Below are 11,289 nucleotides of genomic sequence, written 5' to 3' on the forward strand. Positions count from 1 at the left end.
TTTAGCTTATTTATTGATACTGTTATGTTTCAATAAGTAATAAATAATGTTTCAATAAATAAGCTAAACCCACCGGCACTCCTCAAAATTCCGATTTAATAATTAGGCCCTCGAATGAAGCTAATTGAGTAGCCCTGACCTAGGGGCATAACATTACTCACTTTTCATGCAATACACTTTATATAGTATAGCAGTACATAAGCCAAGTCTCAACTCTTGTTTAAGACATTGTTCATATGCAAAAAATATGCTTAATCCAATATGGAATGGTAATGCTTGAAAGTTCTGTTTTCTCCGATTTGAGGTACAGTGGAGATCTTTGGTTATACCAGCTATACTCCTCTAGATAGAAAGGTCATCTTGGACTTAAATTGAAGCATATAAACTTGGGAAGTTGTTCATGTACATTTGAGGCAGTGGTATATATAATAAAATGCTTGAAAATGATGACAATTTGTCAGGCGGACAGCCATTTTTTTGTCTTTTGGGGTATGTTGAGGATGATATTTGACAGCAAAAAGTCAGCAATCCACAGAATCTTTTTCTGCTAGTTTCCCCTATGTGTCAGGATACACCATGCATAATTTTAGGGTTATATGACCATTTATGTAGCTTCAGTACCTTAATATTTCACAATTACATCATTCCGCCAAAAGCTTTTCCCAAAAAGGGTGTTTTTTGGCCCCTGAGACCAAACGGGGCCGAGTTGGGGTTGGTCGTTATCAACTTGTGATGGCCCAAGGTATAAGATAATAGGAAATAATAGTGGAAAAAAAGGTAGCAAAAAACATCCTGAGGAGTGGACCTGGCTCCCGGCCTAGAGCCGTCTACTTTCTATTCGCTCTTGCGGTACTTTGATGTCATTCACTGATCGGTCTGTGCAGCGCCGGTTCAAATCGAACAAGCCTATTACCTCCCCAGCCTGAGCTAACTCGATCACGTTGAGCTAGGTGGGCGTGATTTTAGATAGCCAGGCTCCTCAGCCTCTTTGCTCATTTTCTGTTATCCGGGAGTGACGCAAGGCCAAAATGGCGACGGCCGGCTCCGCCCACTTTAGGCTTCAAAAATGCTCTTCAGAAACCTACGGGTGACGTCACGGACAATACGTCCATATTTTTTGACAGTCTATGGTAGTTATGAGTGGATGACACCGTGGGGGAAGAGGACCTCTAGTGGTTACCCAGGAATACACAAACCAGACACTGTGACAGTATCATAACTTTAATCCCCAAGGGCCCCAAAATTTTAGATAACTATAGACCAATCACATTATTAAACACTGATTATTGTAACCCTTATATATGCTAACAGATTAAAATTATTTTTTACACAAAATCATAAGTGATTCCCAATCTGGTTTTAAGAAGGGGAGATCCATACACAACAATATTCGTTTAGTGCTTGATCTTTTAGATTACAGACATCTAATAGAAATGATGGCTTTATTCTCTTCATTGATTTCTACAAGGCATTTGATTCAATTAAACACCCATTTATTTTCGATTGTTTAAAATTGTTTGGTTTTGGAGATAAATTTCGAAATATTATAAAATCCCTTTATGAAAATTCTAATAGTTTGGTTTCTTTATCAGGAGGAACATCACCAAGATTTCCAATCAATCGTGGCATAAAACAGGGTTGCCCTATTTCCCCATTTCTTTTTACTATAACCACAGAAATGCTTTCTATCTTTATCAAGAACTCAAGCATAGTCCCATTACAGGTCCTTGGCAGCCAGTAATCATCAGCCAGTTTGCAGATGATACTACCATTTTCATGAAGCAGTTAACAGAGGTCCCCAAAATATTACAAATAATTCACACCTTCTCTAAAGCCTCCGGTTTAAAAAAGAATTTGAACAAGTGTGAATTAATGCCAATTCATCAATGTCACTTAACTGAGGCATATAACATCCCTATAAAATCTAAAGTTAAGTACTTAGGAATGCTTATTTCAAAAGATTCTGTTGAAAATGAATATATGAATGTGTGGAAAGTATTAGATAAATGTCAAGTTAAACTTAACTCTTGGCTATTGCGAGATATAAGCTTATTAGGTAGAGTATTTTTGACTAAGATGGAAATCATTTCGAGATTAATCTATCCTGCATACACAATAGCTATTTCAAATAAAGCAATAAAAAAAATCAATTATGTTAACTTTGGTTACATAGGAGAAAGAAAACCCATTACATTAGAAGTGTAGAGAGATGACAAAAGATTTTAAAAACAGGGGGTTACAAGCCATTGATTTTGATTCTATAAATGAAACCCTGAAAATTAAAAACCATAATAATGTTTGGTTTCATATTCCCAGAGAATTGTTTAAGAAATTAGGAGAAATAGAATTTTTACTAAGTTGTGATTTCACCGTTCAACGTCTGCCAATTAAATTATCCCAATTTAATCACCAGGTCTTGTTATACTGGAAGATTTTATATAATCATAACTTTACACCACACAATACACCATCTGTCATGATCCTGCCATCTAGTCCTTGATGTTGTTTAATTCTTGAGGCAGGATCATGACAGACCCATGTTTTATGTGTAAGCACATGGCCATTTGTTTGGGCTGTGTGCTTGTTGTCTTGTCACTTTACCCCGCCCCCTTGTTATCTCATCTTGTTATCATTATTGTATCATCGCTGTCACCTGTTTTCCTGATTAGTTTGCTCCCTATTTAATCCCCTCATGTTCTCTGTCCTGTGTCGGTACATTGTCTAACATTGCGTGTTATTCATTGTGAAACCTTGTGAGTATCCTGTCAAGAGTATTGTCTAGAGAAAGTTCTGTTTTTGCTGTTTGTTTATAGTCTAGTTAATTGTCAGAGTCATAGTCTAGTTTAGTTACTCGTAGTCCTGTCTTGTCTTGTTTTGCCCCCTCGTGGGCTTTGTTTTTCCTGTTATTTGTACAATAAACTGTTGCTGTGACTACTGTCTGCAATTGGGTTCATCTCCACACACCCCCATAACACCATCATGGAATAATAGATATATTACGGTTAGAAACAAATCACTGTATGACAAGAACTGGATGGAGAAAGGTATTTGGTCAGTGTCCCATTTAATCGATATAATGGTGAAATTATATCACATGAAAATGTTTGTGTTAAATATAATCTTATTTGCAATCGGGCCAAATTTGAATCTATTACTAAAGCCATCCCTAATTCTGTTGTATGTCTAATTAAAGGGGTCATATAATGCCATTTTTGTACAAGCTAATATGTTTCTTTAGGGTCTAAATTAAAAGTTTGTAATATACTTTAATTAAAAATTCTCATTAGTATTGTAAGAAAACACTCATTTTACCTGGTCAAAAACAGCTCTGTTTTCAGCACGCCGTTTAAGTGTCTTTAAATGATAATGAGCTTTGCTCACCCCGCCCCTCTGTTCTGAGCGTACACCGCTTGTTTGATATGCGCCTTGCCTTGCCTCGCCTGAAATGTATGCGAGAGTAGGCGGCTGCAGTGAGGGGAGGAGTGAAAAAAGCGGAGGCAAGACGGACAGTTCTCTCTTCTCGCAGTGGATCAGACACCTACGAGATCAAAGGCGGATATCGCGGGATACACGCTCGTGCACGGTGTTGCTAATAAACTGGATGTAATTTAAGTTCTGTTGCTTTTTATGAAAATAAATATAATGAACAAGACACCCAAAGTAGGCCTAGGCTACTTGTTATTTAATTCCATTCAAAATACATGTTTATCAATTTTTTTTACTTTAATACAGACATATGTTTATATATATAGCCTATATATATTATATATATATTTTATTTTTATTATTTTTTTATTATTATTATTATTATTTTATTTTTTTTAAATAAAATTACATCACATAGGCTAACCCATAATATAGAGATCAAACTGTCAGAAAGTTTGGGAATATTCGCTCATAATTTATACATGATATCAGAGTTTTAAAATCAAACATTTTAAAAGAGAACAATACATCAGGTTGTTTAAACCAATGAGCATTAAGCTGTGTCATCAGCAAGTCGTTTCCCATCATGCTTTTGATCAGTGCAGTCGTGGAGAGCAACTGCGCTCGACTGCAGAATTCGACACGTCCGCCTTTGGCCGCTCAATTCGTGAAATGCACTCCCGCTGGTTGAGCGCGGTAAAGTTCGTTTTAGGTTCGATATTAGCCGGACATTTGCTCTAGGGTCGGTAGTCTAACGAAGATATCAATAGCAAGATTAGTTTTAACATTATATCGACATGATGAAAATATTCATTCAAAATCATTCGTGCATTAATGCTGCATAATTATACCTGAGAATGCTTTGACGTACGCGTTTCCACAGCGTTTCCTCTGCCAATTCCAACTGCGGTAAACGTAGGCTAGTCTATAATTTGTATTATTTAAAATTACTTTTAACATTTAAAAACAGACGGTTTCAAATTCCAAAGCTTGCAGAAGGTTCCTAATGGCAATACTGACTTAAGCGGGTCGCACACCGGACGCGCAGCTCAGCGCCACGTCTTTTAAATTCGAACACATTATTCTCTATGAGAGTAGGCTACACACACCGGCGGCGCCTTTCGGCGTCTGTCCACGGCGCCCAGCAACGGCTCAGGACCGTGTTCAAAATCCTGCCGGGCCACAGAGCGCCATTTACATAGTTTTATATTAAATTTACATTTATGTGTCTCAAATCGTAGTTAATGTATATACGGACTTCACCCTGTGCGGCAATATACATTTAGTTTTATATTTATTTACAGAAATCAGAAAATTGTTGATGTTATCGGATTTTCCAGTGAGAGTTGTCCTAGACGTGGCGCGGCGCGGCGCTGAGCTGCGCGTCCGGTGTGCGACCCGCTTTAGGCTACAGCTTTCCTAGCCTTGAGTGAATACTTGTCTAAGAAAATGATTCATAAAACGTATAAATATCAGTTGAGCCTATGTTTACTTTCGTCACTGACACAGACGAAAATGAAAAGACTAAGTTCAGCTTTAGGAGGGGAAGAAATAGGCTAGGATAAGAAGACTGAGAGAAAAAGAAATATGAAGACGAGGAGAGAGCAGGTATTGACAAATAATCTAATGATAAGGTTTTAAAGCTAGCCTATTTCTTATAATTTAAGGAGGTCTTTCCTCAGGGGAATTGGCCAAGGGGCTGCTGCGAGCAGCTGAATCATCTCAGGGAACCAAGATTGGGTCCGCCAGAGAGGGGCCACTAGTAGGACTGTATGTCTGCCCTCCCTGATCCTTTTTATGACTTGGGGGTGGAGCAAGACCGGAGGAAAAGCATAAAGTGAAAGTTGTTGGGCAATGACAGTTGTCTTCGGAGGCGAAGAGGTCGACCTCTGCCCTCCAAAAAACACTCCATATAATTTGAACCATTTGGGGTGGAGAGTCCATTCCTCGGGGGACACTTGGCCCCTGGACAGCATGTCTGCTCCCTGGTTCAGTATGCCCGGCATGTGCGCTGCTCTTAGAGAGCGCAGGTTGTCGTTCGCCCATAGGATGAGATCTCTGGCCAGTTTGTACAGCCGTCTTGACCTGAGCCCGCCTTGGCGGTTTGTGTAGGAGACCACTGTTGTGTTGTCCGTACGGACCAGGACGTGGAGACCTGAGAGACGTGGTAGGAAGGTCTTGAGGGCTAGCAATACTGCAGTCATTTCTAGGCAGTTGATGTGCAACCGTGCCTCCGTGCTCGACCATGAGCCAAAGGCCGGTTCGCCCTCGCACAGAGCACCCCAACCCGTGTTGGAGGCATCTGTGGTGACTACCATTCGTCTCGAGACTGTCCCCAAGTTCATCCCAGACTCGAAGAGACTGGGTGTCGACCAGGGAGCCAGGGCTCTAATACTGTACAGCCGTGGCCCACTTTGATAGACAGACTGCTCGAGCGCCACGCTTGGGGAGGAACCTGAGGTTTCAGCCAGTACTGCAGGGGGCGCATGTGCAGCATACCCAGCGGGAGTACTGATGAAGCTGAGGCCATAAGACTTAGCATCCTCTGAAACATTCTGAGGGGTCTGTTGGTTCCCGTTCTTTATGAGCGTGTGAGCCGCTGTATAGTCAGCGAGCACTTGTCTGACAGCCACGCCCTTATTTGGGCTGAGTCTACAATCGCACCAAGGGAAGAGATTCTCTGCCTGGGCAGCAACTAGCTCTTGGCTGTGTTTATTTTGAGACCCAGGCATTCTTGATGGCTGAGGAGCACATATTTGTGGAAATTCAGTTCCGCCTCTGACCGGGCCAGAATGAGCCAGTTGTCGAGGTAGTTCAAAATGCGCATTCCCATTTGTCTTAAAGGGGAGAGTGCTTTGTAAAAGTGCGGGGGGCCAGAGACAGTCCGAATGGCAGGACTGTATATTGGTAAGCTGTCCCGCCGAACGCGAATCTTAAGAACGGTCTGTGACAAGGCGCTATTTGGATGTGAAAGTAAGCATCTTTCAGATCCACTGAGAAGAACCAATCCATTGGGCGAATCTGCGCGAGGATTTGCTTCAGAGTTATCATTCAGAAAGGCCGTTTGATAAGGGCCTTGTTCAGATGTCTAAGGTCTAGAATGGGCCTGAGGCCGCCGTCTTTTTTGGGAACAAGGAAGTAGCGGCTATAAAAACCTGACTCGCTCTGGGCTGGAGGCACTGCCTCTATAGCCCCTTTTTTCAATAAGCTCACAACTTTGGCGCGGACGACGTGAGACACGTTGCTCATTACTGAAGTGTGTTTTATGCCCGCAAAGCAGGATGGGTTGCAAGTGAATTGGAGCAAGTAGCCTTGCTCTATTGTGTTTATAACCCATTGTGACACACCAGGGATGGTTGGCCAGGGGTTTTATAGTGTCGAGAGGCAGTGTGCTGTGTCTCAGCAGGGTGCCGGCTATTAGTATTTTGTGTGGTGCGGAAGAGAAAGAATGCTCTTTTGTTGAGTATTTTTGTTTTTTATTGGGTTCGCTATAACAGCGGTCGAGTGTAAGGGAGCGCACATTTGAGCAGGCTCACTGCTTACACTCGCAACAACAACATAAACATTTTCTCCCTCGGCCGGAACTGAACAGGGCCGCTGGGAGGAAACTCGGAGCACTTTGGAAGGCGGTCCGACCTTGACGGGACTCACACCCTCCCCTCTACCTGTTCTGCAGGTCAGGAAGACTTATTTTGCTCAGGGTTCAGCGTTATCTTTGGCCGGAGTCATCGCACGGCTCCTCATGATATCCCCTGAACAAGGTGAGACCCCCGGTATCGAGCGGGGGGTGCTGGTCCGCGTGGGAAAACATCACGGGCGACATCTCTCTCTGAGGAGACGGTGAGGCACGCGGGAACCGGGCTGGCGTGAGCTCACCGACCTCCTAATACTCAGCCCGCTGACTCCGCTGTTTTTTCCGCCAAGGTTCAGCAGGAAAAGGGAATGGGAGAGCGAGAGAGGTGAGAGGCATACTCTCGCAGTGAGAGCAGCTGGACTTGCTGGGAGCGGCGTCAGCGTGGGGCTTTCCCAGGCAGACAACACACTCGCTGTGACCGTTGTCATGATGCAGAGAGGCTCTGCATATGCCACATGTGTGGCTCGGCATTACAACGGCATTTGCTCTTTTGTGAAAGCTTATTATGAAAGGATACGCCGGTGTTTCGCCAGAGAGCACAGGGGAGACAGTGCGACAGCTCGCGGGATCGCTGGCGATTGAGCACGCTGATCAGTCAGGCTGCTGGCTCACTACTGGATCAGGCCAGCTGCTGGCTCGCTGCTGTTCTGCTGCAGGCTCCACTTGACTCAGCGAGAAGGCATAGGCTTCGATGTAGAGATGATCAGCAAGATCCGAAGATTGTCGCTGAAGGAGAAAAAATCTGAATCCATGGCAATTTGAGCGTCTTTTATAGGCGGATTCCCCCTAGCTTAGTTCGGCAGGGTCGCACCGATTGGTTCGCACAGTTACACCGCTCTCCCATTGGTTCGTGCAGTTCCCACTGACCAGCCAATATAGCGTGCGAGTAAGCCTCAGCACTGTATGGCTGTGCAGTAGCACTGCATTATTTTATAAAGGTTTCAGTATTTCGGAGAAAGGAGTTCTCCCCCAGTACGACTGACCGTTCGAAAGGGAACCCATATTGTTTGAATTTCCTAATAAAATTGACAGAATCTGAGAGCTGAGAATTTGTTTCTTATCAAAAGTAACCTGGTCTGTCTAGTCTGTCGGTGTCAGTGTCCTCTTTGCTTCGCATTTTTTCTCTGTGTGAGAAAATGAACGTGTGGCGTAAGAGGGTGAGAAAAGTGTCAATTGTGTGAGTCTCACGCTGTTATCTTATAGCCAAAATATCGTCATATAACAGAGGTAGATGTAAGGTAACAGAGGTACTAGATCAAGAAAATATGATCTTATAACACCAATTTTATCATCACTACATTGGTTACCTATAAAGTTCCGAATTAATTACAAGGTATTGCTACTGACTTGTAAAGCCCTAAACGGCTTAGCTCCAGTCTATTTAACGGACCTTCTATCGCCCTATAATCCATCGCGTTCTTTAAGATCACTAAATTCGAGGCTTTTGGTCATACCTAGGATATCTAGGTCCACCAAAGGAGGGAGAGCATTTTCACATTTAGCTCCAAAACTCTGGAATAGTCTTCCAGATACTGTTCGTTGCTCAGACTCGCTCTCCCAGTTTAAAACTAGATTAAAGACGCATCTCTTCAGCCAGGCATTCATATAATACTTTTAATCTTACAGTTAAATCCGACCTGTAGTTCATAGACGCCAGAGGAGAACTGGCCCCCGACTTTTTTCTCCATCAGGTCACCTGATGGAGTTTTTTCGGTTCCTTGCCACTGTTGTCTGTGGCTTGCTCAGTTGGGGATATTTAATTAATTAATCAATCAACAATACTATTAACTATACAATACTATCAGCATTACCAAACGTGGACGTTTTCCACTAGAAACAAACATTGATGTATTATTTTAATTTAATACTGTGAAGCTGCTATGATACAATCTGTATTGTCAAAAGCGCTATATAAATAAACTTGACTTGACTTGAGGTAGATTTTTTTGGCCACCAGTTCAGTGGCGCACTGCCTAAACTTAGACTGACTGGTCTTCTTTTTATTAGTAGTGTAGAAAATGGGCAAACAGCTCTCAAAGAGAATGGGTTGTCATGTCACATGCATTTATTTATTTCATAAAATTGCAGCAATTTGCATCATATAGTCTCATAGGCTTGACATTGCGATTGTGTTATGATTAATCGTGCAGCACTACATGATAATAATCCATACAATATTGTGATCTCAGGATAGTGTTACATATCGTCAGCTAAAGTGTATATCTATAAGCTAACACTGGGCTCTCACCAAGGCACCTGCCCTGTTCTCCACAGGTTCTCCTTACACCACAACTCAATTTGTCTCCTCTGACCGTTGTTTTGTCTAATCCTGGCCTCTCCCTGTTCTCTTGGCTGCATAGCAGGCTCATAATTATATGGCTGAGGTCCCTCATATGAATAAACATTTACAATTTCCTCAGCGTCCGAACTGTCTTTGCGATCCATTGCTTGCCGCACTCCCTCCTGTTACGTCACTTCCGGTTTAGCATTTTCAGATGCTAATCTAATTCTCTCACAAAAACGACTCCAGAAGCCTTAAAGGGACAATGTGTAGGAATTTCTCCCATCTAGTGGTGAAATTGTATTTTGCATTCAAACAAATATTGCTCTCCAGCGCCTCTCTTTTTCAAATGCGTGTTGCATCTACGGTAGCCGTTACGTACCATAAAGCTATGACAGGATGTCTTTTAAAGGAGAACTCCGGTCAATTTTAACATTGAGCTCATTTTTTTGTACATTTGGAGTGCTGTCAGTACAGAGAACAACGACAAAAATCGGTGTTGCCTACACCGTGTTATCCTCTTTTTAAAATGTGCACCCTGTTGACTTAAATGGGGCAAGTTTTAAACCTGCTTTTAGCCTCTTAACATCCTTGATGTGTCATTACAAGTGCACAGCCAATGTAAGTGATTCCTTCAGAGTGAACACGGTGAATCTGACTGCAGTAGATGTGAAAGATATGAATAAAAATGAAGTTAATTCAGCCAGCGCTCATACCTGTATTTACTTCCTGTTTTCGGTCGAAGTCCACAGTAGTCGATTGTCGAGTTCACGCGCGTGATCATAGGTAACTAACTAACTGCGTGAACTCAACAATCGACTACTGTGGACTTCGACCGAAAACAGGAAATAAATACAGGTATGTGCGCTGGCTGAATTATTATCATTTTTATTCATATCTTTCACATCTACTGCAGTCAGATTCACCGTGTTCACTCTGAAGGAATGACTCACATTGGCTGGGCACTTGTAATGACACATCAAGGATGTTAAGAGGCTAAAAGCAGGTTTAAAACTTGCCCCATTGAAGTCAACAGGGTGCAAATTTTAAGAAGAGGATAACACGGTGTAGGCAACACCGATTTTTGTCGTTGTTCTCTGTACTGACAGCACTCCAAATTTACAAAAAAATGAGCTCAATGTTAAAATTGACCGGAGTTCTCCTTTAATAGCACTTCATCGAGTTCTACTGTCTGTCTATATAATAAAGTACACAACCAAGCAATGAAAAAAATCTTGTAATTAAGACCGTAACATTGACTTACCTGTCGAGAAGAAAGCAGGCAACTTCAGCGTTTCTTTTGAAAGCTTTCTCCTGCATTAGCTCTTTCCACCTGGAAAAAGCTATCCCGACATTAACCCTTGTTTTTTGTAATCTCCGGTCACGTTTCGTTTTTACGGTCTACTTTGGACTTTTTTGACGACGAGGACTCCTTATCCTGTGACTTACCGTACAGCCTTTTAAACTTGCCGGGGCAGTGATAAGCGCCTCTCACTGCTCTGCTCCTCCGTTTCTGCTGGTTTCAATCACGTGACGCTGGCTCTGAACGAAAATGCGTTGTGGAAACGCGTTGGCCTAGTACTTTTTGTCCCTCTCTGCTATTATAGTTTTTCAAGATGGCGGAACTACATGGAAGCCTCCGTGGACCTACCCGTCCCATGTATATAAAGATAATAAATTCTTCGTTTATGAGGATAAGTCAGATCATTGGCAGAGGTATTTGTACACCATTGAGGACATATTTAAGAATAAAAATATTGATTTTAGATAATAAATACCTAAAAAACTACACATTGTCCCTTTAATAGCATTATATTTAAAGAGAATCTAGTTCCTACATTATTTTTCTAAACATTGACTCACTGGGTACTCTAACCTGCAATATGTCCTTTAATGAATGCTCTACCTGTGTAAAGAACATGTAGATCTTTAAACAACAACAACAACA

The sequence above is a fragment of the Squalius cephalus genome (genome assembly GCF_949319135.1).
Source record: "Squalius cephalus genome assembly, chromosome: 9".
Classification (NCBI taxonomy): Eukaryota; Metazoa; Chordata; class Actinopteri; order Cypriniformes; family Leuciscidae; genus Squalius; species Squalius cephalus.